Source organism: Calliphora vicina, chromosome 5, assembly GCF_958450345.1.
Source record: "Calliphora vicina chromosome 5, idCalVici1.1, whole genome shotgun sequence".
Lineage (NCBI taxonomy): Eukaryota > Metazoa > Arthropoda > Insecta > Diptera > Calliphoridae > Calliphora > Calliphora vicina.
The window spans coordinates 56,661,192-56,686,312 of record NC_088784.1 but is presented as its reverse complement, the minus strand read 5'-3'; the positions used below and the strand labels follow the sequence as shown (position 1 = coordinate 56,686,312).

The window sequence follows — 25,121 nt, the reverse complement described above, 5'->3', positions numbered from 1 at the left end:
TAGCATCAGAGCCGGAAGAATTCCCGATATATTGATGTATGAATTATGTATGTAAGTTATTTGGAGGCTACGGAAAGTTGACTTCAACATACAACATATCTATAAAGAAAAATGCCCCTAACAGGTTAAAAAATATTTTTTTTTCCATTTTTTTTTTAAATCTGTGTCTTTATGTATTTATGATTATTCATTAGAAAAATTTATAATATTCTCTTTTGTGACTTTTTTGAAAAAAATTTTACATTTATAAAATTTTGTGAAAAAAAAATGTTTATTAAATTTATACTAATATTAATACATGTCGCACTCGTTCTACAATACTGTATTAACTCAATTTTTTTTATTCAAGTTAAAAATAATCAAATTGTTTAATTTAAATTTTGTTGTATTTTGAGTTAATAAAATAACATCGAGAAGTTTTAGAAAAATGATATTAACTCAAAAAATTTATTTATTATGCAATAATTGCAAACATTTTAAAGAAAAATAATGTAAATATATTTTCAAATGGAATTTTCTTACTATAATGTACTCGGATTTTCAAATTCTCTTAAAATGTAACCACAAACAGTATTTTTCCCTCTACTGAAAATTTTAAAATTTTGAGTTAATACAGTATAGTTGAACGAGTGCGATATAATAAATTTATTATTTGAATTTTTTAATAGCACATTAAGTATGCTTTAATTTCCAATTTTATTCATTAATTTATTGCTTTCCATTCTAAAGTTATAGCATAAATTGTGAGCTAAGGTCTTTTTTTCAAAAAAACAATAATGCACTTAACGGGATAAAAAATTTTATTTTTTTTAAACTGTTTTTTCTAAAGTGCTGTGTTTTTATGGATTTATGATTATTCATTACTAAAAAATTATAATATTATCTTTTGTGACTTTTTTGAAAAAAATTGTAAATTTATACAATTTGTGTAAAACAAAAATTGGATTTTAAATAAAATTTATATTAATATATATTTATTTTTTGAATTTATTATTCAAATTTTTAATAGCACATTAAGTATGCTTTAATTTCCAATTTTATTCATTAATTTATCGCTTTCGATTCCAAAGTTACAGCATATATTGTGATCTAAGATCTTTTTTTCAAAAAAACAATAATGCGCTTAAACGTTTTAAAAAAAAATTTAACATTTTTTTCTAAAATGCTGTGTTTTATGAGCTTATAATAACTCATCAATAAAAAAATATTATTTTTTAAAACTACGGCTTCTATGAATTAATTGACATTTTGGGTACCATCGAACCCACTGTGCGTCTGCAAGAATGAATATTGTTACGTTTTAACCTTTTCAAAACGCTGGTTTATTTCCTTTAAATAAACCGGATACTTTTGATTGCAAATAAAAGCCGTTTAGTAGTTTGAAAATTGTAACAACTCTTTGTTTCTTAAAAATGTACAACAACAACAGAATTAAATAGCCACTCAATGTTTTTTTTTTATACACGTTTATAAATTCTCAGAATTACAGACACAATTTATAATGTACACGAATTTACTTGAAAAACACAACACACTTTAAGGCACTTAGATGATGTTTATTCGAAAAGCGTCTCTGATAAACTCACTCACGACTGCAACCTCTGCCACTATTTATAACACTGCATTACCATCTAGAAAGCTCTTTAACTGCCAAAGTTCGAATATTCTAGATCATACGCCATCTGTGGTGTACTTTCTACAATGTTCTTTAACTGAATATTCGAATACAGCGTTGCCAACTTACGAACAAATCAACTGAAAGCTTTTATTTGACAATGACCACAGATATGTTACAGTCTGCCATTACAGCACTGTTATTTGAAAGCATTATGCTACTTTTAAATCAGCCGTTAAAATCGTTATATTTGAATTCAAGTACAATTTCGTAACACTGCCCCCTGCTTAAGCCTGTTCGTCCCGAATAGACATAGATTCACTTCTCCCATAGGCGGCTAGTCGTTTCAGATGTTCAACTTTAATTCCCGATATCGGTCTTCCACATTTCCGTATTCTATAAACCATGTCGTCCAATTTCTTAATTACCCTATGTGGTCCTTTGCAGTGATTCATTAATTTGGATGACAAACCCTTATTACGTTGTGAGCTATATCTGGTTTTCATTTGTCATTTTAATTCGTCTCCGAACGAGTTCATGCATTTCTTTTTCTGCTGAAGCACCTTCACCCATCTTGGAACCCGGCCTGGTGATCTTTTCTCTGCGGGACAGACCAAGCACTCCAACAGGAACCATTCCGTCGTTGCACTGTTCAACGAGGGCCTCCATTGTGACATGGCCACTTCTCACATCCGCTGGTTCCAACACCAACAAACCATAATCCTCCACTTCCTCACGGGCCCACACCAAATTCTCTGACTGCGGTGGCAACCTTTTGTGCTCAACGAAAACTAACTTTCTTACTTGAGACTTGCTCTCATATCCGACGTCAAGGGGTATTTTAACATTTCGCCAATTCATGACTTTTTGTCCCATATCCAAAGTAATGCTGTGACTAATCATGAAGTCTGCACCAATGATTACTTCGTCCACAATATCGGCAACAACAAAGACATGATTTACGCTAATACCACTAATAGTTTTACATTAACTTTACCATGGACAGCGGCAGGCTCTCCAGTAGCGGTGCGTAGACTTACATTGCAAATTGGTTCCATCGATTTCTTTACTAAATCTGTTCTGATGATAGACTGCGACGCTCCCGTGTCCATAGTAAGGATGAGCTTCCGACCGTTGATGTACCCACTAGCAGTAAGATTGTTATTTTCCTGCTGCAGTACTGATATGGAGATGGTAGGGCCATCAGGTGTGGGTGTCAGATCCTGTCCCTCAGTGCTAGCTCGCTTTAAAGGTGGCTCCTGTAATACTTGATGATTCGACAGCTGGTTATATGGTGAAACATATCTGATTCGCTTTCTTGGTGCTCTGCAGTTTCGCTGAATGTGACCCATTTTTCCACAGTTATAACATTTAACTTTGGCTTTAGTTTGTCTCTTACTTAAAGACTTTAAAACTGCCTCTATTAATTCCTTTAATTCGTTGACCATACTTCTATCATTTTCAGCGACAACCTCGATTTTCCGCACATTACACACCTTTGTGCTTTGAAATTATCTTTGCAGTTTCTTGTACCAGCGCGAATGAGACGGTTTCAAAGAATGATGACTTTGGTGTGGCACATACCTCATATTTTATCTCTGGATCGCGAATACCATTCACAAATGCCTCTATCTTCAAATGCTCCAAAATCGGATGGTTCTCCCCTGGATAAATAAGCTGTAGAAAACGCTCGATTTCCATCGCAAAATCCTGTAGCGTCTCATTGGCATTCTGCACTCTACCACGCAATTCCATTCGGTATAATTCTTTTTTATGTTCGCCACCGTACTTTCGTTGTAGCGCCTCCATTATGTCATCATAACAATTTCTGTTGCTTGCTGGCACGCTTTCAAGAACTACTGCTGCATTCCCTTTTAGGGCCAATATCAATTCTATAGCTTTTTCTTCATTGTTCCACATGTTTCTAATGGCAACCGTATCAAACTGGAACTTGAAAACATTAAATGGTGTGCTGTCATCAAAACTAGGGGCCTTTCTTCTACTCGATGTTTCTGAAATAACTCGCACCGGTCCATCTTGGCATTGAAGATTATTAACCTTTGTTTCTAGGTCTTGCAGTTTTTGATCAACACCATTTTCTAAATCTGACACCTTCTTGTCAATACCATCCACTCTGCTGTTAAAAGCTTCAGACATTTCCTGAATTTTCTCATCTGTGACTCTAGATGGTTCTTGAAATTTCGCTTCCATTTCAGCTAGGAGTTTCTCGTTGTTGACTTGAACTTCAGCTAATAATCTTTCATTGTTGACTCTAGAAGTTTCTTCAAATTTCATTTCCATTATTTTATTTTCTTCTTTAACTTCAGCAAGAAGTTCAGTTTTAACCTCCGCAAGCTGTTTCGAATTTTCGTTCAATTTCGCTTCCAGGTTCTCGTTGTTTACTTTAGAAGTTTCTTGAACTTCTTTAACTTCAGACAGAAGTTTCTCGTTGGCTGTTTCCATTTCTTCCATCATAGCCGCGAACATTGTGCTTAAATCTAAGCTGCTTGTTGTTGAACGTGTAGAAACTTCCATTTCTTCCTTATACTCGAATTCGTAAGCACCGATGTCAATATCACGGCGCTTAAATTCATCTATGAGCCTCTTCTGCAATTCCGCCTTATTACCTGCTGTTGGTAACTCCAACTTACTCAGTTCTTTCTTGAGTTGTTCAACTTTTAGTTCCTCAAACTTCATGCTTATTATTTTGCAATCCCACTTCTGACACCAATTGTTACGTTTTAACCTTTTCAAAACGCTGGTTTATTTACTTTAAATAAACCGGATACTTTTGATTGCAAATAAAAGCCGTTTAGTAGTTTGAAAATTGTAACAACTCTTTGTTTCTTAAAAATGTACAACAACAACAGAATTAAATAGCCACCAATGTTTTTTTTTTATACACGTTTATAAATTCTCAGAATTACAGACACAATTTATAATGTACACGAATTTACTTGAAAAACACAACACACTTTAAGGCACTTAGATGATGTTTATTCGAAAAGCGTCTCTGATAAACTCACTCACGACTGCAACCTCTGCCACTATTTATAACACTGCATTACCATCTAGAAAGCTCTTTAACTGTCAAAGTTCGAATATTCTAGATCATACGCCATCTGTGGTGTACTTTCTACAATGTTCTTTAACTGAATATTCGAATACAGCGTTGCCAACTTTCGATCAAATCAATTGAAAGCTTTTATTTGACAATGCCCACAGATATATTACAGTCTGCCATTACAGCACTGTTATTTGAAAGCATTATGCTACTTTTAAATCAGCCGTTAAAATCGTTATATTTGAATTCAAGTACAATTTCGTAACAATATTAAAACGAAAATAATATGAAAACGATGTTAAAAGCTTATTTAAATTTTGATGGGAGAAGGCTAAAATAATGTTTTTTTCATTTTTATTTATATATTGTATCTTCAAGTATCACAAGTATTCAGTATTTACTTAACAACAAGTATTTCAAATCTTATATCTAATAATTATAATTTAATTAGTGCCAGACAAAAATTTTTTTATTCATTTTGGGATTCTTCCTTTTGTCTCTCCTTCTTAATCGAATGTTTCCATTGTTGTCTAATATGTTGCGGGCCAATGGATTTCAAGCTTTTTTAAATATTTTTCTACGTGTTTCTTGATCTCAGCTTTTGCAAAGGGCACGTCAGATCTTTGTGAATATACGTGTTTTCGAGATATTTAACTTCCTGTTGTTGAATTACTGTTTGGTTATTGATCAAAATAGGGAGCATGATTCTCTACGCAATGTAAATGTTATATGTGTACATTTTTGCTCGTTGACTTTAATTTTTCATTGTTTTAATCAAAGTAGTATAACGTTTTAACCATTTTTCTAATTCAAATACGTGATTTTGAAAGTAACCAGACGCTTCTTGAATGTTTAGAATAGCAGTATGATCAGCGATTGTTAGTTGACATATCTGACGAATATATCAAATATAAAAAGGGGTTCGGGATACTGCATTGGATACTACAAGCTTCAATAGATTGGAAGGACTTAAAAAGTGTCCTTCTTTAAGCTTAAATGTTCGAGCAGTTAAATAACTTTCTAATAGCTTATGTGTGTTTGCGGATAAATTTTGACCCAATTTGTATGTTAAATTATCATGCCAAATTTTATCAAAGATAGCCGAACAGTATTTTTTTTCATCAAAAGCTTGTCTTACAACACTTACAAGTCTATGTATTTGTTCGATAGTACTGTGTTTTCTTCTAAATCCATATTGATGATTCGGAATACAATTGCTTTCAATTAGCATCGGGTATAACGTGTACATGAGTATCTTCTCAAATAGCTTTGATATATTAGACAATAGGCTTATTGGTCTATATGATTCCACTTTTGTGTGATCTTTTCCCGGCTTAGGTATCATGGTAACCAGTGAAACCTTCCATTCTGTAGGATAATATTCAATGCGTAATATAGCATTAAAAATAAATAGAATTATTCGGGGTAGCTCAATAAGCATCTTGTTACTGATTTTGTCAATACAAGGAGCTTTCTTGGAGTTTAAATCATATGATATATGTATGTACATATTATGGGTCGTAGTCATAGAGAACATAGAGCGGAAACTCGAGCTATGTCCGTTTCCTTGTTTGTCTTGCGGAAGCAATAATATTTTTTGTCATAAAAGTATTTTTATAAAATTTTTTAATTTGTTTTACAACATATTTTTTTTTGCCATATTATGTAACAAATAAATATAATTTAAATTTGTATCACAATAAAATTAATTTTGATATTGCTATACATATCCATGTTTTTATACCCTACACCACCATAATGAGGAGGGTATAATGCGTTTGTGCAGATGTGTGTAACGCCCAAAAATATTGGTCTAACACCCACCTTAAAGTATACCGATCGATTTAGAATCACTTTCTGAGTCGTCCGTCTGGCTGGCTGGCTGTCCATGTAAACCTTGTGCGCAGAGTACAGGTCGCAATTTTGAAGATATTTCGATAAAATTTGGTACATATAATTTTTTCGGCCCAAGGACGAAGCCTATTGAAATCGGTCCATTATTTCACATAGCCCCCATACAAATGTCCTCTCGAAATTGGACTTTATCGGTCATAAATGTTTAATTTATATATGTATCTACACAAATTTCGCTCCAAATAAGTTTTATATATGGGGGATTTCATGTCAAGTGAACCAACTTTTGAAATCGATGTCTTCCGATCGGGATGAAATTTGCACCAAGGTTAGCTCTATTGGATAGTAACTCAGACACAATTTTTCAACAACATCGGTCGAGAACTCTCTGAGTTATAGGGGGTAAAATTTTGACAATTTGGTCAAACAGGGGTTTTTTCTTATCCATGTAACTTATTACCTATTGTTCTTAGCAAAATGTGTTCCAAATAGTATAGATAGCTATTTCTTCGATCTTTCGAAAAAAATATTTAAAAAAAAAAATAAAAAATTTTTAATATTTTTTTTCCGAAATCAAAAACTTTTTTGACTTTTTTTTAAAATACGCTATTTTTTTTTATTTTTTTTTTTTCTTAAAATAAAGTTTAGATATTTTCCTTGAACACCTACTTGGTCGCTTAGTGGGATGCGAGTGGGATATCTATCAAAATAAATATTTTGTAACTCAAAACATAAAATTTTTGACTTTTTTTGCAAAATCAAAAACTTTGTTATTGATTTTTAATCTTTTTTTTAATCTTTTTTTTTAGGTCAAACAAAAGCTTAGATATTATCCTTGAAGACCCTTTTGGTCGCTTAGTGGGATGCGAGTGGGATATCTATCAAAATAAATATTTTTTAACTCAAGACTTACAATTTTTGACTTTTTTTTTTGCAAATACGATTTTTTTTCCAAATGGGCCCTTTTTTTAAAATTTTTTTTGTAGTCAAAAGAAAGCTTAGGTCCATTCCTTTAACATATTTTTAGTCCCTTAGTGGGATGCGAGTAGGATATCTATCAAAATAAATATTTTGTAACGCAAGACATACAATTTTTTAATTTTTTTTTGCAAAATCAAAATTTTTTTCCAATATGGGCCCTTTTTAATTTTTTTTTTTGTTAAAAAGAAAGCCTAGGTCCATTCCTTTAAGATATTTTTAGTCCCTTAGTGGGATGCGAGTGGGATATCTATCAAAATAAATGTTTTAACACAAAAATTGTATGTCTTGAGTTACAAAACATTTATTTTGATATATATCCCACTCGCATCCCACTAAGCGATCAAAACCATCTTAAAGGAATAGGCCTAAGCTTTCTTTATAGCAAAAAAAAAAATTACAAAAAGGGCCCATTTTAAAAAAAAGTCAAAAAAGTTTTTGATTTTGCCAAAAAATCAAAAATTGTATATCTTGAGTTACAAAATTTGGTGTCATGAATTTTGTATATATACAAAATTCATGACACCAAATTTTGTTACGATCGGTCCATAACACTATGCAACAAATGAAGACTTTTGGAAAAATACAAGATCATGCCATTATAGGTTCGACTCTACTACCAAAGGGTAGTAAAACCCTATACTCAGTTTGTCCATTTTGGTGACCGATTTTTTTTATGGGCCTCTAAAAAAGGTGTCATCAGTTTTCGGTTAACAGCTAATTCAGACTTTGTGATACGGCTTAACTTTATATGGCAATAATATAGCTAAGAGTCCGCCAAATAAATTTTGTTAAAATTTTTTACCAAAAAATAGCTTTTTCGAGCACTTTTGTTGAAAAAATATAGGAAGAAAAATTTTTTTTTTTACTTTTTTTAGAATAACTTCCAGGGACTCCTAATTTTTCAATAACAATTGTAGCTACGGTAAAGTTGAACAACTCTTGTGAACATATCAATGCAATCCGAACATATCTAGGCATTCTAAATAGCTGTCAAAAATCACTTTGTAGCATACAAATTTTATTTTTTTTACTATTTTTGACTCTAAAACAAAAATTTTTTATTAAAAATCTATGTTCGAGTGTATACTTCTCTATTGTGCTGGAATAACGAAGAATGGGCAAATCATTATCGGTATGATCCGGGCGCATCACTTTATCCAAAGATATGAAAAAACAGTAAAAAGTGGGCATGGTATGTGAAGCTTCTGAAGAGTAAATATAAGCTTTTTATATAAGTTTTTGATATCGGTGGAAACCTTATGACTTGTAGATTGACATTTTAGTGAAATGAATTAATTTTGTGTTTTTTTCGGACGTATTTTACCTTAAAAACTAACAATATTATAAAATGGTGATTTTCCATCAAGAAAAATAAAAACTTTGAATTAATGTAAAATTTCAACAGTTACAGACATCACAATAAAATTTGGAAATAATATAGATCTAAATGTTCTTAAGTCAATGGCATCACTAATGTTGCCATTCTTTGTTCTCAAACATCGAAATTCCTAAAACGGAGAAAATGTGTTCCAAAAACTGAGTTTTTTTTTAGAAAATAGCCCACTTTGATGTTATTTACAGTATGATAGTAAAAACGCCGAGTAAATAATACAGCACAACATAGAAGTGTGGACTTGATCATACTATTTTAATAAAAAATCTTTGTTTTAGAGTCAAAAAATAGTAAAAACGAAAATTGTTAAGATACAAATTGATCTGTATGTGCTATTTAGAGTGACTAGACACGTTCAGAATGCATTGATATGTTCTCAAGAGTTGTTCAACTTTACCGTAACAACTTTGCTAAATATTGTTAGTGAAAAATTAGGAGACCCTGGAAGTTATTCTAAAAAAAGTAAAAAAAAAAATTTTCTTCCTATATTTTTTCAACATAAGTGCACGAAAAAGCATTTTTTTGGAAAAAAATTTAACAAAATTTATTTTGCGGACTCTTAGCTATATTATTGCCATATAAAGTTAAGCCGTATCACAAAGCCTGAATTAGCTGTTAACCGAAAACTGATGACACCTTTTTAGAGGCCCCACTGATTTACAGAAATTTTGGGGGCCCATACAAAAAAATCGGTCACCAAAATGGACAAACTGAGTACAGGGTTTACTACACTTTGGTAGTAGAGTCGAACCTATATAGTCATGATCTTGTGTTTTTTTCACTGTTGCATTGTGTAATTAGTCATAGCTCCCATATAGGCCCACTTCCGAAAATCCCTTTAACGTGCTTAAATCACTTAAAAATGTTGGTATATACACAAAATTCAACATAAATAACTTTCATATAGACATAAATCACACGACCTAATTTTATGGTGATCGGTCCATAATTGGTCATAGCTCCCATATAAGGCCCACTTCCGAAAATCAGTCACAAATATAAATTATTCATATTTTAAAAGAAAAATATTTTTACTCATTTACTGGTTTTCTGTACATTTGTGTCCAGTTTTTTTTTTGCTTGCTTATTTTGTAATTTGTTAGTGCATATGTAAACATACCCTGTCTATGTATTGTTAAAGTTCTAACGACGTGTTTTTCATTCGTTTTGTGACTTTTATTGAATAAATCTTTTTTCAAAAACGTTGCTTTTGTAAAATACATTTAGAAAATTTACATACATGTTACAAAACACGTGAAAGATCGGTCGTGTGAACGGACCATAAATACTAATAATATTTTCATTCCTCATTAAAATAATTGCATGATTATCTCTATCTGTAAATGCATCAGATATGGAAAATCCAAATCAATCCAACTACTTTTTTATTTAAATATTCTATATTTAACAAAGGAATTAAAAAAGGTATCCAAATTTGGGCCTAATTTAGTAAAGCAACAAATTTGGATGGAAATACTAAAAAGATATATGTACATACCGTCCAAAGGCCGAAATAGAGGCAAACATTATTTCCAAGATAGCATCATAAAACTTTGTGTAGAGACCCCTAGGCTCAACATATCCAACCCCACCCCACAACATATCCATAATTTTTAATTTGTTTTAGTTTTTCGCTAATTTTTTTTAATATCATCGGAAATATTATTTGAAATCTTGCTTTCAACATAGCTATATCTCTCTTCTTGATCCATAACTAAAAAATTTGGACAATTATCACTTTTTCTTTAATGCAATTTTTTTACTTTTTTCAGCTTTAAAAATGTAAACTTTCACAGCTATTTATATATAAACTAGTGGCCAATTGGAAAAAATGTTGGCATTAATGTCGTCGAAGTGTTAGGAATTGAACCGTGAAATTTTTTTTCATAAAGCGAACATTGAAAATTTAAATTTTTGCCGCAGAAATTGGAAATTGGCGCATATGTAGTACAATGATACCTCAAATTCTTCCTCGATATTCACATAGATGTTGTTAAGTTTTTACCTTTTAAAAACGGTGGTTTATTTCCTTTAAATAAACCAGATTCTTTTAAATTTCAAATAAAAGCGCCAAGTAGTTTTAAAATTATAACAATTCTTTATTTATTTTAATTTATACAACAATTTAAATAATCACTCTCCTTTAAATTGTTTATTTTGCAACTTAATTTTTACCTAATACTGTAATACTCGACCCATTTTTTTAATATTCTAAGGTTTCCCATTTTTTATTTAAGGATAAAAACTTTCGATTGTTATTAGTAATTGTTAGTAACTGTTACTAAAAAACTTACTGTTCTCAATAGTGTATAATTAATTATATTGAAAATTCACGTTACCGCGAGTTCACTGTACATGTATGTTGCGAAAAAATCTCTTGTAGGCATTGCTGTTGGGCAAAATAACTTAATATGATGTTAAAAATGTTCACATTCGAAAACATGAACGAATTCGATATGAACTCCTTCGACATTAATTAGTTCTCATTAGCGATTACATATTACTAGCAGTTTCCTATAATTGGATTCCAATAAGTCCAAATCGGGTTTATTCCAAGGCAAATGTTATTATTAAGGCAATTGTACTTAACAACGTTTCCATCCTTGCTATGCATGTATGAATCATTATTTTTCTCATTATTAATTTATGACATCATAAATAATACAATTAGTATCTTGATATTTTTCGAATATCTCTTTAGATGTAGGTACATCAGTATCTACAATATTATATTTTATCTAGCATAGTCTATATCGACATGCCCGCCTGTCCGTCTGTATGGAACATATGGGCAGTTCCATGTCATCGTACGTGACATTTGTAGGCCTTTAGAGTTGAATAGATTTTGCAAAAATAAGAGTATCTGAAAAATAATTTGGTCTTTATGTTCCATTCAGGGGGTACTATATTTGAAAAAAAAAATAAGTACTTCTTTCGAGACACTGTTTGTCCAAAACATCGAGCGATCGTACGAGTATATCGAGCGTGACATAAAACGGAAGTACTTTTGAGGTACATGTAGAAATATGCGAAAATTTGCGAATCGTGAGAGGCTTTAGTTATCTTTTAATTTCTTATACTAAACCAAATATTTTTCCTTTACAATCCGTCATATTTAAATAAAAATAAGTAAGAAAGTATGGTCGGTCAAGCCCGACCATATAATACCCTACACTAAGTAAAAGAACAAAAACATTTTTCTTTTAAAATTTAAATAATTTATATTTTTGAGTGATTTTCGGAAGTGGGCCTTATATGTGAGCTATGACCAATTATGGACCGATCACCATGAAATTTAAGCGATTTATGCACGTCTATATGGGAGCTATGACTAATTATGGACCGATCGTAACAAAATTTGGTGACATGAATTTTGTATATATAAAACTTATTTGGAGCGGAATTTGTGGAGATACATATATAAATTAAACATTTATGACCGATAAAGTCCAATTTCGGAAGGACATTTGTATGGGGGCTAGGTGAAATAATGGACCGATTTCAGCCAGTTTCAATATGCTTGGTCCTTGGGCCCAACAAATAATATGTACCAAATTTGATCGAAATATCTTCAAAATTGCGACATGTACTCTGCGCACAACGTTTTAATCGACTCAAAAAAGTGATTCTAAGTCGATCGTTATAAACATCAGCACAAACGCATTATACCCTCCCCACTATGGTGGTGTAAGGTATAATTAATATTTAGATTTAAGATTTGAACAAATTATTGATAGTTCACATTATTTTGTGAAGATACAATAAATAAAATATGGAAAAAAAATATTAAAACAATATATATTCTGTAGATATACAGTGGTCGACATAAGTCTACGTACGACCACAATTTTTACCATTTTATTAGAGAAAACCCGGTATATAAAAAAATAATAATGCAATTTTGTTTGAAATCTATTTGTATTGCTATGCACCAGAAAAAATGTTGTTGCAATGTAAACTTGCAGTTAAGCATGGTGGTGGCAGTGTGATGGTTTGGGGTACTGTCGCTGCTTCTGGAGTGGGAAAGTTAGTGATTATTGAGGGTAATATGGATGTTAGCAGTACAAATCGATTTTGGAACAAAATTTGAGAGCACCAGTTGATATTTTAACTCTTGGTTAAAGTTGGATAACGATAACGATCCGAAACATACGTCTCAAACTGTCAAAGATTGGCTATCTACCATGCCCCACAACAATTGTACACACCACCTCAAAGCCCAGACTTAAATGTTATTGAGCGCGTGTGGGAAATTCTACAACGGAAGATCCGAAAACATCTTATTACTTGCGAACCAATGTTAAAAAAACGTCCGCAGAACTGGAAAATTTAGTTACTTCGATGCCCAGACGTTTGTAATACAGTGTGCACGTCTTTAGTTTGTATATGCCCGTGGTGGCCCAACGAAATATTGAATTTAATGAAAATTTGTATTCGCTGAAAAATGTTTATTTAGTGTACAGATGTAGAATTTTTTCAACATTTTTTTTAATTTTTGTGAATAATATTTTATATTAATTATAAATTTAGCGATATTTTTTTGTTATATTAATAAATATGCATTTGAAATAAAACTGCATCATTACTTTTACTTATTATGGTTAGGAAGTCCGCGAGTTAAGAAAATAATGGTCGTACAAAAACTTAAAAAAATAAATAGAAAATACATATATCGCTCATTTGCTGCAACAACGTCATAACTCAAAATCCGTGTGTTTTGAACTGAGTAATACAAAATATGCGCCGTTCTTTAGTCTTTCATATAGTTTTATCCGTTTTAAAAAAAGTCAATTATTTTTTGTATAAGAGTGATTTTTCGATGTAAACGTCAAAATGAAAATTCATTGTTTCTCGTATATTTGACAAGTAAAAATTTGGGTTAAATATAGATTAGAAAGATATTAATATCTACTATTGAAATCAGGTTTTATTTCTAAAATCGCATGATTTGTTGAAAATTTATTGAAGAAATAGTAAAATGTCATGAAACATTCAAAGCCGTTTTTCTCGAAACGAATTTTTTTAATTATGACGTTATTGCAGCAAATGAGCGATATGTACATTCAGTTTCAATAACCCCCCTATACCTGATAAATTTTTATCATGATAAACGTCAAAATGTTTGTCAAGATACAAAATTATCAAGTATAGTCTCCATTTATTAGTATTTTTGCTGCATTATGACACAAAGTCTTGACAGCAAACGTCATTAATTGTTATGATAAATATTTAGCAAGTATAGACAGGGGGTAAACAATTCGATAATAGCAAAAAAACAATCATAGTCAAATTCATTTCATTCTACATGCTAATTGGGAGCATAGTTTTCGCCGCAATCTTAGCCTAAAATATACAAAAAAATTAAATGTAATAAGTTCTAAATATGTACTTTCATCTTGAAAAAAAGTTTCAAGGGTTTTTGTTTCTTCAATCGTGGATGTCATTCTCGTGGAATTGCCCACATATATGATTTACATATAATATATACGCTATAGTCCAATTTACCACTCTTACTTGTTTTTTCATAATTTGTAGCTAATTTATTTTTTATTGGTATGCATTAGGGTATTCAATCGATTAACCGTTAATCGGTTATCCGATTAATATGGGACGGTTAACTGTTCGAATAATTTAAAATTGCCGATTTTCAAATAACAAATAAACCGATTAATTAATGTCTATTAACCGATTAACCGAATTTTTTTTTTTGCACTTTAACATATTTTTTTGTATTTATTTTTCCGTTTCTATTCAAATACAAATTTCAAATTAAAATTAGATATTTTTTTTGAACATCCAATAAACATGTATAGTGAGTATAACAACTGACATATTTAATTTACATGTATTTAATGTGCTTTTTTTCGAACTAGAGCTTTGAGTTGACGTTTTACATGTATTTTGTTTTTGTTACAATAACAAAACACTTGTTAAATTTCCACTCAAAGTACTCGTTCGCTATAGAAAAACAGCACATAAAACTTTGCATTTACATGTGAAGAGCTGCAGAACAAAATGTACTTTTCCGCATCTTATCAAAAATTGGATTTTTGGTATTTTTATAATATTTGAGTGAAATCTTAAACAATCAAGTCAGCAACATTTTTTAATTTTTTTTACTAAGTAAAGGGGTTCTAAAACGAAAAAAAAATTTATTTAATTTCAATGTGTAGTTTGTTTATATATTAGATCACGATTAAAAACATTAATTTAAAATATTAATGTTAAAAAACGTACTTTTTAATTTTGTTTTTAACAAAACGTACTTTTTTCTTTATTTTTTAACAAAATGTTCTTTTTCCGATATTAAAATGGTTTTCTATCAAACATCCTTAACATTTAATGTGGTGTCTTATGGCAGTTAGATGTATCTATTGATAAATAAGAAACTTGTTACCATGCTGTTTTTTAAGGGGGCGAAATAAATAAAACTCATTTTCCCAAAAATTTTAAATGTGCGAAAAAGCACCTTTTGTTCTGCGTCTCCTCATGTATAGACTAATTTTTTTTTTTGAAATGAAATGAGTCTTTTGTTATCAGCAGAGATCGAAAATAACTCGTCCATATACCAAAAAACCCAAATTGTGATTTATATTTTTGTGATAAAAATAAATCACTGAAAATAACAGTTATAAAATGATTTTTATTTAAATGGTTTGGTATGACCTTTATTCGTTTTTGTTGTTATACCCTTCAGCTTCGTGAGAAGGGTATATATAAGTTTGTCATTCCGTTTGTAATTTCTACATTTTTCATTTCCGACCCTATAAAGTATATATATTCTGGATCCTTATAGATAGCGGAGTCGATTAAGCCATGTCCGTCTGTCTGTCTGTCTGTCTGTCTGTCTGTCTGTCTGTCTGTCTGTCTGTCTGTCTGTCTGTCTGTCCGTCTGTCTGTCTGTCTGTCTGTCTGTCTGTCTGTTGAAATCAGTTTTCTGAAGACCCCAGATATCTTCGGGATCCAAATCTTCAATAATTCGGTCAGACATGCTTTCGAGAATTTTGCTATTTAAAATCAGCAAAATCGGTCCACAAATGGCTGAGATATGAGGAAAAAACCAAGACAACCTCTATTTTTGACCTATTTTTTACCTATATCTGGATTACTAAGACATTAATATAGACAATATGGATATCTAATGATAGATATTTCAAAGACATTTGCAACGACGTATATAAGAATATAGTAAGTTGGACCTACAATGGGTCAAAATCGGGAAAAAAAATTTTGAACCCGAATTTTTTTTTTTTTTTAAAAAAAAATTAAAAAACAAAAAAAAAATTTTTAAAATTTAAAAAAAAAAAAATTTTTAAATTTAAAAAAAAAAAAATTTTAAATTTAAAAAAAAAAAATAATTAAATTTAAAATAACAATCGAAAAATTTTTTTTTTCAAATAATTCAAAAAACAACTGGAAAAAAAAATTAAATTTTGTTTACCTAAAAATATTTAAAATTTTGAAGTATAATTTGGTGAAGGGTATATAAGATTCGGCACAGCCGAATATAGCACTCTTACTTGTTTTTTAATAGTTTGGTGTGAGATAAACAATTCATTTGTTCTTGTTCTTAATAACTGTTACTTTCTCATTTATTTATATACAATGACATATTATTAGTAATTTTTTAACAAATTATGGAAATAATATGATAAGTATGAAGTAATGCAGTCTGAGTAACAGAAATGAGAAATTTTTTTTAAATTCTTATTAATCTTTTGATAATTTTTATATATTTAAGCGTTAATTTGCATCAAATGCATTTTTGCGATTTATTTTTCATGTTCGCAAATAAAAGTCACAAGTTGACCTTTCGAAAAAAATAAATTATAAATCACTCACCCAGATTATTTGTGTTTGTTTCTTTTCTGTTTCTCTCAACCCCAAACCTAATATGTTCTCGAATAAATCAGTCTCTCAGTGATATATCACAAAAAAATACTTTTAAATAGCTGCGAATGAGAATTTACCACTGGTTATCAGAACTAAACAATTAAAAGTATTCAAAATCTAAAACAATCCAAAAAGGACTCCAATGGTATAACTAAGGATTTTATTCGCCAACATATACAATCAGCGAGAGAGTCTTTTTCCAAGAAAAGTATTATTAAATCTAAAGAAAAAAAATCCTTTAAAAGGAAAACATTTAAATTATATTTTTTATTTAAAAGATTTTTTCAGAAGATCTCACTAAAACCCTAAAAAATACATATCGTTCATTTGCTGCAACAACGTCATAATTCAAAAAAAATTTACTATTTTTTAAATAAATTTTCAAGAAATAATGCGATTTTAGAAATAGTAGATAGTAGATGTTAATATTTTTCTAATTTGTATTTATCCAAAATTTTTACTTGTCAAATATCTCATACAAAAAATAAAAGACTTTTTTGAAAACTGGTAAAACTATATGAAAGATTATAGAACGGCGCATATTTTATATCACTCAGTTCAAAAAACACGGATTTTGAGTTATGACTAGAGTATCCAAAACAGAAACCGAAAACCGCCCAACCGGTTCTTTCATCTATGTAAACTCCACCGGTTTCTGTTTTTTGACAAACCGGTTTTTGTAAGACGGTTAACCGGTTTTAATGAAATATATTTTCTAAAGATCATTGAAACATAGTTATGAAAAACTTTGGTACAATTTTTAAAAATATTGATTTGTTTTATAGAAAATTATAGCATTTGACAATATTTCGTAAAAGATATAAAATAATTGCATAAAGATAGAGCTTTAAAAATTCAAAAATGCTAAATAAAAATTTAATATAATCCGGTTAACCGGTTTTTTAAAAAACAATAATAAAAACCGGTTTTTTCAAATACACTCTTTTTCGGTTAAACCGGAAACCGGTTTTTCAAATTTTCCGGTTTTTTGGACACTCTATTTATGCAAAACTGGTCTCAAATACCATATTTGCTGTTATGTTTTTGTACACAAAATTCGTTGTTGTATTTTCAATTTAAAATTAAAATAGAAATTATTCAGTTAATCAAATAATTTTAAATTAACCGATTATTAACCGAATAAATCTAAACACCGATTAATTATTTGCTCGATTAACCGATTAAACCAGAAACCCGATTAATTGAATACCCTAGTATGCATAGACAGACAGACTAACATATAGTGTATCACAAAACTTTATGCAAAAAAATACTTTGTGACCATCACATTTCGATTCAAAATAACAAAAAATGCAACAACTAAACAAAAATTAATATTTTGAAATATTTTTTTGGGTTTTCTTATTTACAGCTTTTTACAAAAATGCGTAAGCAAAATAGTTTTGAGATACACAGTATGTAAAACTGTACTTATTTACAAAGAGGCATGTGCATGAATTGTATATATAAATGTTCGAGAATATATTGATTTAATTTATTTAACAAATTTAGCACGTTTATTTATTTTCTGTTGTTGCTGTTGTTGATCTTTGTTTTATTTACATGCCATTTTTTTTAAACACTAACGGAAAAATGATCTGTTTGCACGAGTTTAATTTTAGAAAATTGAAGTCAAGTTCTTTGATGCAATTTAATTGCAATTGCACCACACATCTACATCACTTGAAATCGTAAATAAACAATAAATCCTTCAATTACATGGCGTATGAGTAATTTCGAATCGTTTTGTATTTAAATCAAGAATACGCTCATGGCTTTTGTAATAATTTTGGTGATTTTAAATTTAGAACATTCATACGTTACTGTTTGAATTACAGTGCAACTTCGACAATCCGGACACATATAGTTTTGGGCACGTTCGGATTATCGAGTTGTCCGGACTATAGAAGTGATACAAACGTATGTATGTATGTACTATGATTTATTATAAAACATTAAATTATTACATCGGCCTAATCATCATCAAGACTTTGTAAAACATCACACTTTACCTTTATAGTTAGTGTTTTATGTTTTCATGTATTATTTAAAGACATGGCACTTGGTATGAAATTAGATAAACACTCTTCCGAAAGAATGAACCGAAACCGAAGTAATGATAGTGCAAAATGTAAATAAAAGTATGAATTTAATTTTTTCTTACATAAAAAAAATTTGTCCGGATTGTAGAGGTAAAAATTTTAAGTTGTCCGAAATGTAGAAGCGTCCGAATTATTGGATTGTCCGGACTGGCGCATGTCCGGACTGTCGAAGTTGTACTGTATACGTATTTAATATAGTCGCTCGCTACGTATGCAAAGTTGAATTATTATGTATGTTTTATGAACTACTATGTATTTAAGTTAATTTTTTTCCCTGAAATAACGTTAAATATGACTAAAAATTTTGCAAATTTGCTCATATCCGTTGATTATATTAATTTTAATGGAAATTTAAATTTTAATAGAAATTAAAAAGTGGTCAGTACCGCAAATACATTGGTATGAATTCTTCGAAATATGGAAGATCCATTTGACTTAAGTGACAATGAATTTGTACTGCTCTACAGAACAAATAAAAATAAAGTGCATGACATTATTGATTCAATCCAACACTGCTTCAATATTAATAGAATTACTGGAACAGGTAGGAGTTTATCTTCAAGGTTATCAATAAGCAATGTTTAATTTTAGATTCTATCCACCATTCGCTTTTATGCAACGGAATGTTTTCAAAGGCCTGTGGGAGAAAAGTGGGGATTTCTCTAAGTCAGTCTTCTGTTAGCTGTTCTTACATTAAAGTTACTGATGGAATTAATGACCATTTTATTAAAGCAATGGTTGAGGTTTCCAAGAACAACGTACGAAAGAAACTGTGTTAAGGAACAATTTCGAAACAGTTCCTATCCATTTGAAGGCTGTATTGGAGCCATAGATTGCTCCCATGTTGCTATTCTTGCTCCTCCAAACAACAAAGGGGCTTACGTAAACCATCATGGTTATCATTCCTTAAATGTGCAAATGGTATGTTACAAATGAAAGTTGGTGCTCAGTATAATTAAACAAATTATAAGTTATTTTTAGATTTGTGATCCAAACTTAAAAATATTAAATGTGAATGCACAATACATAGGTTCCAGACATGATGCATATATATGGGGATCTAGCCCTGTATGAATTTTAATGGAAAGAATATTAAATCATGAAGAGAGAAGGACGTTTTTAATAGGCACGTACATTTATATTTTAATAGTTATAAAAGTATATAAATATACTAACAGTAATTAAAACATTACACAGAGGGCGTTTCTAGGCAACGACAGATGGCAGACCAGCTACAGCAGACCAATCATCTACTTAGTTGGAACAACAACCGATTATCGAAACTGACACAAGGCAAAAATAACAATAGGCTGGATCTTATGGCAACATCCTACATGTATCCTTGGACCCGCTACAGCAGACCAATCACCTACTTAGCAGGAACAACAACCGTTTAACTGATACAAAATTAACATCAGTCTGGTTCTAATGGCAAAATCGTACATGAAGACGCACGATACTCCAATAACAAGGAGTGCAATCTTACATGGGAAATATGCGAAAAACAACTGCAAACAAATCGTATAAGATGGAAGATGCTTTGTGGAAGCCAAGAGGGTTAATGGAGACAAAAAAAATTAAAACATTTTAGGTGATATTGGATATCCTCTGGAGCATTGGCTTATGACTCCTTTACCCGGGGAAACACCCGGCACACCAAGGTTTGCATATAATTAAGCCTTATGTAAAACTCGGAATTGCATTGAAAGAGCTTTTGGTGTTATAAAAGCCACATGGAGGTGCCTTTCAAGGCATAGAACATTGCAATACAATCCTGCATTTTCCGAGAAAATATTAAAGGCGTGTACAATACTTCATAACATTAAACGTCATAAGAACGATTTTATATCGAATGAATTTAATGATGAAATTCTTTTCCAAAGACAAATTGAACTTTTGGAACAAAACCAGAATCAGAATCGAATTATTGAACAATACTTTACTTAACTTTTTTAATGAATAGCTTCTAAATAAATATTTTATAAACACATATGTATAAGCATGTAAAATTTTATTTAAAATTAAAACTATGGGAAAATAACAGCAAAAATCTTATTTTTTTTAAAAAAATAACAGTAATAAATATTTTTGAATTCCACTATGGATCTAAAACAGCGTCATTTAACTTGACGCATTCTTCTATTTTTGAAAGAGCTTCTTCCATTCTCTTATGCGACGATAAAATCTCGGATAAAGTGGAAAAACTGTCCGCTATCTTATTTAGAGCCCTTGAAGTTTCTTTCTGTGAATTTGCCAAAACCTTAAAATAAAATGTATTAGTTTTTATATACTAAATATATGTAGGTATATGTATTAAAAGTTAGATCATTCATACTGAGATCAAAGTTGCTTTGATTTAAACACTTACCATCATAGCATCAGCCTGAATTTTTGCAATTTTTAAAAATCCTTTTTTTGGCGCTTAATTGGTATTTCTATTTTTTCGGGACATTCTACAAATTTGGTATTTTCTATTGATCTTTTGTTTCCGTTTCCGCAGTTTGATGTAGATACAATTTCTACATTATCTGTGCAATTCACTTCATTTTCTTCTAATCTATCTATTGAATTTATTGAATCATGCGCGGCGTTATTTTCCAGGTTGCTTACTTCATTTAACTGTTTATGAAAGTACTTAGATTCAATGAATACAATTATACTACTAATCTACTTACAGTATTAGCGATATCAAAACTGTCTGGACATTGTTCATTTCCCATCATATACTCCCATCCATTGTTCATTTCCCATCATATACTCCCATCCGACTATGCCAACAATTCGCTCCTCGAAGGGTGTTAGGTTTCCAGAGCGCACTAACTCTCTTTTTAAAATTTTAAATTTTAATGACGCTTTTTATTTCATATCCCCCCATACCTAGAATTTAAATAAAGAAATGTTTTTTCCCAAGACTAGTGCTACAATACTTACAATTTGCCATTGATCAGCATTTTTAACTGCTCCAGGAATTTTGTTGACGTCACGCCTAACTCTAGCCATTTCTTTCTGGCCATCTCCTTTCCATGCAAAGCAGCAAACTTGCCTTCAGCCAAACCTTTTTCAGTTCCTAAAAAAGTTAGTAGTGCTGCATGTTGCTTTACTGTGGCTCGGGGACCTCGTATTTTTCTCCTAAAAATAAATACTTATTATATACTAATTTAATATCAAATTATTTAATACTTACTATTTTTTTCCATATTTGTTAAGAAACAATTTTTAAAATAATTTAATTTTTGATACAAATATTTTAATTTTAAAACTTTGACGTTCTTATATTTCCACCGATATCCGTCGTTAAAATATTCTAACGAAAATATTCATTAACTTAAATTAGAGAATAGAACACTCGTTAAAACAACCGACATTTTTCGTTACTTTACGATATCGGTAGTTAAATTTTAAAAAATACAGAATTGCGGTACAGTTGTAAGATATTTGCTTTAATTCATACATCTTCTATATACATATGTATATAAAAATGGATGTGAGTTTGTATGTATGATCCGTATGGACTCAAAAACGGCTAGACCGATTTTGATGAAATCTTCAGAATAGAATAAAAATTGTATTGTCTTAAGAAAATTAACAATATTTTTCTAAATCGCGGTAAAATCTCATCTCTTAGTTACTCTATGCTAGTATTCATAGGGTAACATAGAGACAGACTTAAAAACCTAACTCTTGCAACAACAAAATACTTGTTTGATGTTGTTGTTATAGCAGCATGTACAATATTACAATAATCAATCTGGATGTTCTGGGGGTTTTGCATGTAGTTCAAGTCCAAGAAATTGTGCTACTTCAACAGGATGAGTCCATAAATCCATAGCAATGAGTGAAGGTAAATATGTGGAGGATGTCAGAGGACCCTGACCACATGCTAGGTATAAGTTATAGACGGCACGGTATATGCCGGACCAAAAGGCATTAAGTCTGTTGCTCCTACCTGATCTAAGTTGTGCCAGAACGACTCTTGTTTCACGCGGCAGAAACTTCTCGGCGTCTGCTATCGGTGGTGGGCGACCTCCAAATACGACATTCATACGGTATCCTGCGTTTTGACAGCTTTGAATATTTCTGCACTGGGTATCACTCAACGAAGGCGACCACACTGGAGCAGCATAGTTGACCACTGACAGACCAATCGTCTTGTAGGTAGCTAGCAAGGTTTTTTTGTCCATACTGCAAGTACTGCCGTGAGTGCTTTGAGGACCTTGTTCCTATTTCACAGTTTATGCGTGATTGCAGTGGTGTGTGCTGAGGAGGTAAAAATCAAAAGTGACACCCAAGATTTTCGGCTGGTTCACAATCGGAATTTGTACGCCATCGACCATGATGCCTAAGTTCAGTTTTATCTCCTTCGTCAAGGTGGTGAAGAGTAGTGCCGATGACTTCGTTGGTGATAACTGCAGGTTACGTGCAGTGAAGAAATTGAGGATTTCATTAAGATAACCATTTACCAAACAGCAAAGCTCATCAACTTTGTTACCTGTTGCCATCTCTTCTTGTTGTTGGGCATTGTGGACTGCAGAATGTCCTGGAAGAGTGTCGAAGGCTTTCGACAGGTCAAGTGCCACTAGGATAGTCCTTTCACAAAGCCTCTGCTGATTTAAGCTCTGTGAGATCTGAGTGACTACGGAATTCATGCTGGTGACGAGCTGCTGCATATATATATCCCGTCAGGTCCTATTGCCTTTGAAGGCTTAGCTGTGTTGATGGCTTCTGCAACTTCAGTTGGCGTGTAAAGTTGTGGTGTCTCCGAGACTGGAAGATCGTGTGGTTTGCGGACAATACTTCTTTTCGCCTTGTCTCTCTCGGGGTGCTCAATGAATTGTCGGTAAAAAGCAAGCGCGCAACATTTAGGGTCGGATATGATGGTATCTGCAAACTTAATCGCGACTCTATTATCCTTCTTTGTCGTATTGGAGAGAGACCGAACTGTTGACCACAACTAGCCAACTCCAGAACTTAAGTTGCAGTTCTTCAAATAATTCAACCATTTGTTTCGCTTGTCCTCATTTACCAACCTGCTGATATCACGGTTCAGCTGGGCGGTCCTAGGGTCGTCAGGGTTGGTACTTCGGATGTCATCACGCTCATCTGCGAGTCCCCCTGCTCTGTTTTGTGTACGTTAGAGGGAATCGGTATACCATTGAAGATGTTGAATATATATGTAAGTTATCTCTTTTAGTTAATGAGATATTTAGGTATATTTATTTTTTTTAATTCTGCTCGATCTTTTTTTTGTTTTTTATCTATGGAGGGTCGAAATTTTTTTTAACATATCAGCTATTTTTGCTATTAAATTCTGAATAAAATCAAAACAACTTGCTGACAGTTATCACGTACGTACAAAAAGTTACATGCATTAAAAGTTGGAACATCTAAAAATGGCGGTATTTTTTACGTTTTTTCCCAAAAAATTCCCTATATTTTTCCTTTTCTTGAAAAAAATTATATTCGGGACTATATAATAATGACCTAAAAAGAAATATATTACAAAAATATGGTTTATTAAATGAAAAAAAACCTTCGTCATAAGAAAATTATATCTCAACCCACACAATTTGTGTTCAGTAGTTCATAAGAATGACAGCAAAAAAAGCTTAAGCGCCAAAAATTTACTGTTATTCTGCTGATATGAGAAAGTAATTGGATTCATTTTATGCATTGGAACAAAATGTGTCTTCATACTAAATTTTTTTGCTTAATTAACTTTGTTAACTTAATTTAAACAAGAAATAAATAATAAAAACCTTCTCCTGTAAAATTTAGTTTTTGTCCCTTGAGCTTTTTTTTGAAGGAAGGGCTCGATCAAGGCGAATTTACTGTACAGGTGGCGTTAACAGCACAGCTGATCTACTTTTTTTTGTTCGCCTTGGGGGCAAACTTGTCAAAAATTGTTTACAAGACGAATTTATTTTATGTCAAAACTTGTTTTGTTTACCTTTTTAGCTTCAAAAAAAGTTTATAAGATCTGTTAAAAGTACAACAAAACGGGTAGCTCCGGAGTGCATTCGATCAATCACAACCATTTGCCACGTGCATACATTTGGAGCATTAGCGTTACCATTTTCACCGCAAACTGTGCCACCATTAAAGGAGCTTCCAGGAGGCACCCTTATTTTATCAGTTTTTTCATTTGCTTTATTATCTATGGATGGTTTTTCTGGACTACCCAATTGCTGATCGATGTCCCCGCAAATAAATTTAGCGTTG

The 25,121-nt window shown here is 31.3% G+C and overlaps 1 pseudogene; it reads left to right on the top strand.

Annotated features, from left to right (window-relative positions):
• Nucleotides 1–12,847: 12,847 nt before the first annotated feature.
• Nucleotides 12,848–20,849, top strand: LOC135961273 (putative nuclease HARBI1; annotated as a pseudogene).
• The last annotated feature ends 4,272 nt before the right edge of the window (nt 20,850–25,121 follow it).